At 44.5% G+C, this 11,693-nt stretch overlaps 1 pseudogene; it reads right to left on the bottom strand.

Annotated features, from left to right (window-relative positions):
• Positions 1-518: 518 nt before the first annotated feature.
• LOC117079376 lies at positions 519-10,969 on the bottom strand (annotated as a pseudogene).
• Between the last annotated feature and the right edge of the window lie 724 nt (positions 10,970-11,693).

An 11,693-nucleotide genomic window follows, 5' to 3' on the forward strand; every position in this document is an offset into this window, starting at 1 on the left:
TTCAATTTCATGAAATTAATTTTTGTTTCCTTTGATCTTAATTAGCAGTTTTTTGAATTTATCAGAGTTTTGGAAAACTTTTAGTCTATTGTTCTTAAAGTTATTAGAAACTTGTTTTAGGAGTACGTGTTAGAATCTTTTCCATGAATCTGATTAGATGCCACTAGAGAAAAATGAAAACCCTGGATGATAGAGACAAATTAGCCATGTTTAAAATCTGATGAACATTTATTATAATCAGCAATTGACAAGTAAATGTATTTATTTTTGAGACATACAATCTAATAACCAAAATCATGACTGATAATATACTAGATTTTTAAGAATTCTATATTACTCTAGAAATTTTATATCAATAATATACCCATAAATGTAACAGAAAAAAAACCTAGTATGACTTATTATTTGACAGTAATAATGACTTTCTATACATTTAATACATCAAACAAGCGTAATTATTTAGCATCTCTACAAAATGAGAGACATATCCTTTATTTTATTTTTCTTCATTTTTCATACAGGGTGCCACTGCAGGTAACCATCAGAGAACTGAATTTGCTATTTTCAAATATACAGAACTGAACAAAAGCATTTTAGCATGGTGTCTTACTGTACATAGAAAACTGGTGAACATCTTCAGAAACTAAGACCAGGAAATAAAATGAGTGAATACTATTTGTTGATAATGTTTTTGAATCACTCAACAGTGTTAATATAGGCTATATTTACCTGAAAGCAGAATTACAATTACTCACTCTGGCAGCATTGGGCAATTCTAATATGCAGGTCTAATGAAAAGTAGGTACAACCAGCAAGCAAGCAAAGGATAAATGCCATGTCTGCTTCCAAAGGGAGTGAGTGATTTGGAACCACACTCTGCAGATTTTAAGAACTGATAATAGTCATCTTAACAGCTTAATATGGAGTTTCCCTTGAGTTGATTGTTGGCAATCAACAAAAGTTAGAATTTCTGAGATGAGCTAAATAGGATTAAAAAGCAGAACACTGTCCATATAACAGAATTGCTGCTTCACAACTTTTGCCCAGTTCTCACCTGTTGTCCTACAAAACCTCTCATCTGCTACATTTTAGTGAAAACCTCTGCCAACTGTAACAGACTTTTCTCAGCCCAGCTCTATATACTTAGTATTTGAAACAAGGCTTGTGAAGTGGATGCGTCTACAGGAAATGCAGTGTTTCTACTGGAGGTAAGTGTCAAGTTTCCTCTTTATGTTGTCAAAGGAATCTGCTCCCATATAATCAGCCTGGCCCTGTTCCCACCACTCCTTCCGTTCTTCTGAGGATACAAAAGGCTGTGCCATAACTGGGATCTCCCCAATGGACAGATGTGATATGGCTCCTGAGACATCTTCCATATTTACATATGAGCAGGTGTCTTTGACAAGGCCAAATTGTTGAAGCAGAGGTAAAACGTTGTTGGTAAAGATGTTCCACCACAGGATGAGAAACTCTGGATCACTTTTGACACTTTTTGTTTTGGGATCATAAATATAATTCCATGGTTTGACTCGTACAGGAAATGCACAACTTTGGCACTTACACCAAAAACTTTAAATGCTGGGAGATGGGAGTATATAGAGATGCTGCTTAGGTTATAAATAAATGGCAAGTGTTTTCTGATATCCGTTGTTGCCCAGCTGCTAAAAAATGTGTTCAGGTTGGGTGTGGTGGATCACGCCTGTAATCCCAGCACTGTGGGAGGCCAAGGTGGGTGGATCACTTGAGGTCAGAAGTTCAAGACCAGCCTGGCCAACATGATGAAATCCTGTCTCTACAAAAATGCAAAAATTGGCTGGGCATGGTGGCTCATGCCTGTAATCCCAGTGACAGGGGAAGCCAGCTGGACTTCCTGGGTCGAGTGGGGACTTGGGGAACTTTTCTGTCTTACAAGAGGATTGTAAAATGCACCAATCAGCGCTCTATAAAACGCATCAATCAGCACTCTGTAAAATACACCAATTAGCACTCTGTAAAACGCACCAGTCAGCGCTCTGTAAAATGCACCAATCAGCAGGATTCTAAAAGTAGCCAATCACGGGGAGGATTGAAAAAGGGGCACTCTGATAGGACAGAAATGGAACATGGGAGGGTACAATAAGTGAATAAAAGCTGGCCACCCCAGCCAGCAGTGGCAACCCACTCGGGTCCCCTTCCATGCTGCGCAAGCTTGTTCTTTTGCTCTTTACGATAAACCTTGCTACTGCTCACTCTTTGGGTCTGTGCCATCTTTAAGAGTTGTAACACTCACCGCAAAGGTCCATGGCTTCATTCTTAAAGTCAGTGAGACCATGAAGCCAGTGGCAGGAACCAACTCTGGACACATCTTGGGGGCTCGTCCAGGATATTGCCATGCGGTGAGTACCATCGGACCCCTTTCACTTGCTATTCTGTCCTATTTTTTCTTAGAATTCGGGACCTAAACACCAGGCACCTCTTGGCCAGTTAAAAGCGACTAGCGTGGCTGCCAGACTAAAGACATAGGTTTCAGGCTTTCTGGGAAAGGGCTCTCCAACAACCCCCGGCTCTTTGGAGTCAGGATTGTTGCTTTGCCTGGAACCAGCTTCCGCTTTTCCTGCACTTCTGGGCTGAGCCAAGGGTCAGCAGAGAGGAAAGCCATTCAGCTCCAGGGTCCCAACAAAAAGTTGGTTGTCCTTGCAGCCATGAGTGGAGCTCTCAGTTACATCACCCAAGTGAGACTTGCCTATCTATCCTATTTATCCTGACCCTTGCCTCCTGGGTCCTAATGCCTGTCAGTCAAACTTCCTCTCGCCTCTCTTCTCCAAGCCTAGTCCTGCTTCTAAAAACCACTCCCTAGTTTCTCCTATAAGGATGATTTCTAATATAGATTTCAGGACTCTGTTCCCTTCTTTAGGCACCTGGGCTCACCAATCAGAAAGAACCAAAATTCTTCAATGGGAAATAGGCACCCTGGGACACATAATTTTTGACCGGAGCCCCATCGGGTGGACTATCTGGAACACTATCTATCCTTTTAGGATCCCTCCTCAGACTAACAAAGGCTATTCCTGAAGCTAGGATATGGGGAGGCTCAGAAATTATAGACTCCTAAATTGGGGGAATATCCTTCCTCTTCATATGATGAGAAGTGAGAACAAAAGGCGTCACTCTTCCAACCCTGGAGATCCCTTCCCTCCCTCAAGGTATGGCCTTTCACTCCATTTTGAGGCATATTGTCTTTATAGGACAAGGGTATGGTCCCAATACCAACAGGAGAAAACACTTAGGACTCTAACTAGCAGGTTTTTGAGAATGCGTCAGTAAGGGCCACTAAATCCAACATTTCTTGGTTCTCTTTGTGGTCTAAGAGGAAAGGCAAGGGTACAGGTTTTCAAGAATGCATCAGTAAGGGCCACTAAATCTGACCTTCCTCAGTCCTCTTTGTGGTCTAGGAGGAAAACAATGTTTCCGCTGCTGCTTCAGTGAGCGCAGCTATTCCAAACAGCAGGGTCCAGGGACTGTTGTGGGTTCCTGGGCAGGGGAAGAAACAGACCAAAACCATGGGCAGTTTTTTCTTTCTGTTTTAGATGGGAAACACTCAGGCATCAACAAGCTCACCCTTGAAATGCATCCTAAGCCATTGGGACCAATTTGGCCCACAAACCCTGAAAAAGACATGGCTTATTTTATTTATTTATTTATTTTTTGCACTACGGCCTGGCCCCAATATTCTCTCTCTGGTGGGGAAAAATGGCCACCTGAGAGAAGTGTAAATTACAATACTATCCTGCAGCTTGACCTTTTCTATAAAAGGGAAGGCAAATGGAGTGAAATACCTTATGTCCAAGCTTTCTTTTCATTGAAGGGTAATCCACAACTATGCAAAGCTTGCAATCTACATCCCACAGGAGGCCCTCTCAGCTTACCCCCACATCCTAGCCTCCCTACAGCTCCCCTTCCTATTAATGGTGAGCCTCCTCTAATCTCCCCCACCCAGAAGGAAACAAACAAAGAAATCTCCAAGGGAAAACAAACCTCCCCGCCCCCACCCCGGGCTATCAGTTATGTCCCCTTCAAGCTGTAGGAGGAGGGAAATTTGGCCCAACCCAGGTACATGTCCCCTTCTCCCTCTCTGATTTAAAGCAGATCAAGGTAGACCTGGGAAGTTTTCAAATGATCCTGATAGGTATATAGATGTCCTACAGGGTCTAGACCTTTGACTTCACTTGGAGAGATATCATGCTACTGTTAGGTCAAACCCTGGCCTTTAATGAAAAGAATGCAGCTTTAGCTGCAGCCCGAGAGTTTGGTATCTTAGTCAAGTAAATGATAGAATGACAGCCGAAGAAAGGGACAAATTCCCTACCAGTCAGCAAGCCATCCCCAGTATGGATCCCCACTGGGACCTAGACTCAGATCATGGGGACTGGAGTCATGAACATCTGTTGACCTGTGTTCTACAAGGACTAAGGAGAATTAGGAAAAAGCCCATGAATTATTCAATGATGTCCACCATAACTCAGAAAAAGGAAGAAAATCCTATTGCCTTCCTCAAGCAGCTATGGGAGGCCTTAAGAAAATATACTCCCCTGTCACCCAACTCCCTCAAGGGTCAATTGATCCTAAAAAATAAGTTTATCATCCAATCAGTCACAGATATCTGGAGAAAGCTACCAAAGCTAGCCCTGGGCCCTGAACAAAATTTGGAGGCATTATTAAACCTGGCAACCTTGGTGTTCTATAATAGGGACCTAGAGGAACAGGCCCAAAAGGAAAAGTGAGATCAGAGAAAGGCTGCAGCCTTAGTCATGGCCCTCAGACAAACAAACCTTGGTGGTTCAGATAGGACAGAAAATGGAGCAGGCCAATCACCTGGTAGAGCTTGTTATCAGTGTGGTTTGCAGGGACCCTTTAAAAAAGATTCTCTGATGAGAAACAAGCCGCCCCCTCACCCATGTCCACTATGTCAAAGCAATCACTGGAAGGCACACTGACCCAGAGGACAAGGGTTCTCTGGGCCAGAAGCCCCCAACCAGATGATCCAACAACAGGACTGAGGGTGCCTGGTGCAAGCGCCAGCTCATGTCATCACCCTCACTGAGCCCTGGGTAAGTTTAACCATTGAGGGCCAGGAAATTGACTTCCTCTTGGACAATGATGCGGCCTTCTCAGTGTTAATCTCCTGCCCCAGACAGCTGTCCTCATGGTCCGTTTCCTGAGGAATCCTGGGACAGCCTGTAACCAAGTATTTCTCCCACCTCCTCAGTTGTAACTGGGAGACTTTGCACTTTTCACATGCCTTTCTTGTTATGCCTGAAAGTCCCACACCGTTATTAGGGAGGGAAATAGTAGCCAAAGCTGGAGCTATTATCTACATGAATATGGGAGACAAGTTACCCATTCATTGTACCCTACTGGAGGAGGGAATCAACCCTGAAGTCTGGGCATTGGAAGGACAATTTGGAAGGGTAAAAAATGTCCACCCAGTTCAAATAAGGCTAAAACCCCACCACTTTTCCTTATCAAAGGCAATATCCTTCAGGCCTGAAGCTCATAAAGGATTACAGGATATTGTTAGACTTTTAAAAGTTCAAGCCCAGTAGGAAAATGCGACAGTTCCTGCAACACCCCAATTTTATGAGTACAAAAACCGAATGGTCAGTGGAGACTAGTGCAGGATCTTAGTCTCATCGATGAGGGGGTAATTCCTCTATATCCAGCTGTACCCAACTCGTATACCCTGCTCTCTCAAACACCAGAGGAAGCAGAATGGTTCACTGTTCTGGACCTCAAGGATGCCTTCTTCTGCATTCCCCTGCACTTTGACTTCCAGTTTCTCTTTGCCTTTGAGGATCCCTCAGACCACACATCCCAACTTATGTGGACGGTCTTGCCTCAAGGGTTTAGGGATAGCCCTCATCTGTTTGGTCAGGCACTGGCCCAAGATCTAGGCTGCTTCTCAAGTCCAGACACTCTGGTCTTTCATATGTGAATGATTTACGTTTGGCTACCAGTTCGGAAGCCTCATGCCAGCAGGCTACTCTAGATCTCTTGAACTTTCTAGCTAATCAGGGGTACAAGATGTCTAAATCGAAGACCCAGATCTCCCTACAAGTCAAATATCTAGGCCTAATCTTAGCCAGAGGAACCAGGGCCCTCAGCAAAGAATGAATTCAGCCTATACTGGCTTATCCTCACCCTAAGACATTAAAACAGTTTCAGGGGTTCCTTGGAATTACTGGCTTTTGCCAACTGTGGATCCCTGGATACAACGAGATGGCCAGGCCACTCTATACTCTAATCAAGGAGACCCAGAGGGCAAATACTCATCTAGGAGAATGGGAACCAGAGGCAGAAATAGCCTTCAAAACCTTAAATCAGGCCTTAGTACAAGCTCCAGCCTTAAGCCTTCCCACAGGACAAAACTTCTCTTTATACATCACAGAGAGAGTGAGAATAGCTTTTGGAGTCCTTACCCAGACTCGTGGGAGAACCCCACAACCAGTGGCATACCTAAGTAAGGAAACTGATGCAATAGCAAAAGGCTGGCCTCACAGTTTATGGGTAGTTGTGGTGGAGGCCATCTTAGTGTCAGAGGCTGTCAAAATAATACAAGGAAAGGATCTCACCATCTGGACTACTCATGATGTAAATGGCATACTGGGTGCCAAAGAAAGTTTATGGCTATCAGACAACCACCTGCTTAGATACAAGGCACTACTCCTTGAGGGACCAGTGCTTCAAATACGCATGTGTGCAACCCTCAACCTGCCACTTTTCTTCCAGAGGATGGGGAACCAATCGAGCATGACTGCAAACAAATTGTAGGCCAGACTTAGGCCGCCCGACATGATTTCTTAGAAGTCTCCTTAGCTAATCCTGACCTTAACCTATATACTGATAGAAGTTCATTTGTGGAGAATGGGATACAAAGGGCAGGTTTTGCCATTGTTAGTGATGTAACAGTACTTGAAAGTAAGCCTCTTCCCCCAGGGACCAGCGCCCAGTTAGCAGAACAAGTGGTGCTTACCCGAGCCTTAGAACTGGGAAAGGAAAAAAGAATAAATATGTATACAGATAGCAAGTATGCTTATCTAATCCTACATGCCCATGCTGCAATATGGAAATAAAGGGAGTTCCTAACCTCTGGGGGAACCCCCAATAAATACCACAAGGAAATCATGGAGTTATTGCATGTAGTGCAAAAACCCAAGGAGGTGGCAGTCTTACAGTGCCAAAGCTATCAAAAAGGTGAAGGAGAAAAGGCAGAAGGAAACTGTCAGGCCAACGCTGAGGCCAAAATTGCTGCCAAGTGGAACCTCCCATTAGAAATACCTATGGAAGGACCCTTGGTATGGAACAACCCTCTCCAAGAGATTAAGCTGCAGTATTCCCTGACCGAAACAGAACAGGGGCTTTCACGGCGGCATAGTTTTCTCCCCTCTGGGTGGTTAACGACAGAAGAGGGAAAGGTGATCATACCCAAAGCCAGCCAGTGGAAAATACTTAAGACCCTCCACCAAACTTTCCATATGGGTATTGAGAACACTCATCAAATGGCCAAATCCCTATTTACAGGGCTAAATCTCCTCAAGAACATCCAGCAAGTAGTCAAAGCATGTGAGGTGTGCCAAAGGAATCATCCCTTGGTACATCGTAAGGCTCCTCTGGAGGAACAAAGAATAGGGCAGACGACTGGCAGTTAGACTTCACCGATAGGCCTAAGTCAAGGGGGTTCAATACTTGCTGGTCTGTGTTGATATCTTTACAAATTGGATAGTGATTAAAGTCCAGGAAGTGGTTAAAGTCCTAATTCATGAAATGATTCCTATATTTGGACTTCTCCAAAGCTTATAAAGTGACAGCTTTTAAAGCTTCCCCACAGCTTATAAAGTGACAGTCCAGCTTTTAAAGCCACGATAACTCAGGGAATTTCCAGGGTGCTAGGGATACAATATCACCTTCACTGCGTCTGGAGGCCATGATCCTCAGGGAAGGTTGAGAAGGCAAATGAAACACTCAAGAGGCACTTAAGGAAACACAAGAAATGCATCTCCCATGGCCTACTCTCTTGCCCATGGCCTTATTGAGAATCTGAAATTCTCCTCACAAAATAGGGCACCTACTATCCCATCAGTGTAATTATACCCTACAACTTTAAGGCCCAACTGATCATAGTAACTTCTGAGTCACCCAAACAGCTCCATTCAGATGGCTTGTCCACTTCTCAGGTCCCCCCAAAATCATCACTACCTCCCTGCTTAACAAACAGTCCAGGTTTTGTAATGGTGAACATACTCCCTGCATGACCATTCACCCCTGGAGCCCCTGCAGCAGCGCCCCCACCATTAGTGAATGTCTTCTCATCCCCTCTTTCAATCACTCTCTTGAATGGTTCCTAGTAGATACAAAAAGTTTTTTTTTTTTTCCAATGGGAAAATAGAACACAGGGAGCCAGTCAGTTTGCTCCCAACACCCCTTTCCAGCCACTCACTGGAGCTACCTTGGCAAGTACTCTAAGAGTATGGGAAAATGAAATCAACAAACTCACACACCTTTTTAACATACACAACCAGCCAAGGCATATTCCTCTTATGTGGAACTTCAACCTATATCTGCCTCCCCACCAACTGGACAGGCACCTGCACCTTAGTCTTCCTAAGTCCTGACATTGACATTGCCCCAGGAAATCAGACCCTATTAGTGCCCCTCAAGGCTCAAGTCCATCAGCACAGGGCCATACAACTAATTCCCCTACTTATAGGGTTAGGAATGGCCACTGCTACAGGAATCAGAATAGCCAGTTTATCTACTTCACCACACTCTCAAAGGATTTCTCAGACAGTTTGCAAGAAATAACAAAATCTATCCTTACTCTACAATCCCAAATAGACTCTTTGGCAGCAGTGACTCTCCAAAACCGCCAAGACCTAGACCTCCTCACTGCTGAGAAAGGAGGACTTTGCACCTTCTTAGGGGAAGAGTGTTGTTTTTACACTAACCAGTCAGGGATAGTAGGAGATGCCACCCGGCGTTTACAGGAAAAGGCTTCTGAAATCAGACAATGCCTTTCAAAATCTTATACCAACCTCTGGAGTTGGGCAACATGGCTTCTCCCCTTTCTAGGTCCCGTGACAGCCTTCTTGCTATTACTTGCCTTCGGGCCCTGTATTTTTAACCTCCTTGTCAAATTTGTTTCCTCCAGGATTGAGGCCATCAAGCTACAGATGTTCTTACAAATGGATCCCCAAATGAACTCAACTCACAACTTCTACTGAGGACCCCTGGACTGACCTGCTGGCCCTTTGACTGGCCTAGAGAGTTCTCTGGAGGACACTACAACTGCAGGGTCCCTTCTTTGCCCCTATCCAGCAGGAAGTAGCTAGAGTGGTCATTGCCTAATTCCCAATAGCAGTTAGGGTGTCATGTTTAGAGGGGGGATTGAGAGGTGAGGCCAGCTGGACTTCCTGGGTCAAGTGGGGACTTGGGGAACTTTCCTGTCTTACAAGAGGATTGTAAAACGCACCAATCAGTGCTCTGTAAAACGCACCAATCAGCACTCTGTAAAACGCACCAATCAGCAGGATTCTAAAAGTAGTCAGTCGTGGGGAGGATTGAAAAAAGGGCACTCTGATAGGACAGAAATGGAACATGAGAGGGGATAATAAGAGAATAAAAGCTGGCCACCCCAGCCAGCAGTGGCAACCCGGGTCCTCTTCCATGCCGTGGAAAGTTTATTCTTTTGATCTTCACAATAAACCTTGCTACCCCTCACTCTTTGGGTTCATGCTATCTTTAAGAGCTGTAACACTCACTGCGAAGGTCTGCGGCTTCATTCTTAAAGTCAGCGAGACCACGAACCCACGAGCAGAAACCAACTCCGGACACACCAGTGCTTTGAGAGGCCGAGGTGGGTGGATTGTGAGGTCATGAGTTCAAGACCAGCCTGGCCAAGACGGTGAAACCCCGTCTCTACTAAAAATACAAAAATTAGCCAGGAGCAGTGGCAGGCACCTGTAATCCCAGCTACTTGGGAGGCTGAGGCAGGAGAATTGCTTGAACCTAGGGGGTGGAGGTTGCAGTAAGCCAAGATCGCGCCACTGTACTCCAGCCTGGGCAACAGAGTGAGACTCCGTCTCAAAAAAAAAAAAAAAGAAAAGAAAATTCAAAAATTAGCCGTGCATGATGGCAGGTGCCTGTAATCCTAGCTACTTGGGAGGCTGAGGTAGGAGAATCAGTTGAACCTGGGAGGTGGAGGTTGCGGTAGGCCGAGATTGCGGCATTGCACTCCAGCCTGGGCGACAGAGTGACACTCAGTCTCAAAAAAAAAAAAAAAAAAGAAAAGAAAAAACAAAAAAACTGTGTTCAGTAAGCCTTGGTCCCCACCATCAAAACTACCTTGCTCAGAAGCAAGATGAAACTGCAGATTATATATTTAAACTGAAGGCTGATAAATGAAGACTTTGGAATTGAAGCAGTCAGGCCACCTTGGGTCTGGTCCTGCTGACAATTCTCTCTCAAAAAGATCATCAATATTTCCTAGGACCAAAGTATCTGCGTCCATAGATATACATTTTGAATACTGTGTAAGCAACCAGCAGTGGAGCTTTGTCAGCATGATAGCCAACTCTGGCCTCTTCTTTAAGATTAGATGAGCATAATCGTGCCGTCTAAGACATCTACCATGATGACTTCAGCAAAGACGGTCTCTAAAACTTTTCTCATGGAGTCTGAGACTTGCAAGGTGGCGAGTACGACCAGCCTCTTGGTGGTCCTGTGCTATTTCAGAGATGAGCCCAGGGCCAGGACACCTTTGGTGTAGGCATCATTTGTGGTCAGTGTGGCAAAGGCCTGATCTTTCATGGTGCTGCCGAGGGTGCAGGCAGCTGGGGCAGCCGCGGGTTGGGAGGGAGCAAGGGCAGGGAGGAGGCACAGCGGGACTGCCATTTAAAACTCACAGGAGCTCATAGGGGTTCAACTGGAAAGGGCCAAAGTTAACTCTAGAACAAAAAGAAAATTTAGAATTTTGATCTTGGAGAAGTCTGCCAAGGATTCAAAAGGTTCAAAACACTTGATGAAAACATGACCACAGGCCATTGTGAAATAATATTCATTTAACCAGAGTGATATAAAAGACTTAAAAAGCAATACAGAAAATAATGTGGATGTAAAATTCTTAACCCTTTCAAAGCTCAAAAAAATCTAATAAAGATAACAGGAAATTATCTTGACAAAATGTAAAATCTCTGTTTTTTAAGGCTTCTCCTTATTGGAAGCTCATTTATCTGAGTTTGCAATAACCTGAAAGTCATACCTGACGAGAAGATACTTGAATTCAGTCAAACACAGAAAACATATGTGTCCAAGTTTATATGTATACACCACATTATACAAAAATGTGGCCAGGCATGGTTGCTCACGCCTGTAATCCCAGCATTTTGGGAGGCTGAGGAAGGTGGATCACTTGAGGTCAGGAGTTCGAGACCAGCCTGACCAACATAGTGAAACCCCATCTTTACTAAAAATACAAAAATTAGCTGGGCGTGGTGGCGGGCACCTGTAATCCCAGCTACTCAGGAGGCTGAGGCAGGAGAATTGTTTAAACCTAGGAGGCAGAGGTTGCAGTGAGTCGAGGTCTCGCCATTGCACTCCAGCCTGGGTGACAGGGTGAGATTCCATCTCAAAAAAAAAAAAAGAAACAAAGAAAAATATAA

Source organism: Trachypithecus francoisi, unplaced genomic scaffold, assembly GCF_009764315.1.
Source record: "Trachypithecus francoisi isolate TF-2019V2 unplaced genomic scaffold, Tfra_2.0 Lachesis_group7, whole genome shotgun sequence".
Taxonomy (NCBI): Eukaryota; Metazoa; Chordata; class Mammalia; order Primates; family Cercopithecidae; genus Trachypithecus; species Trachypithecus francoisi.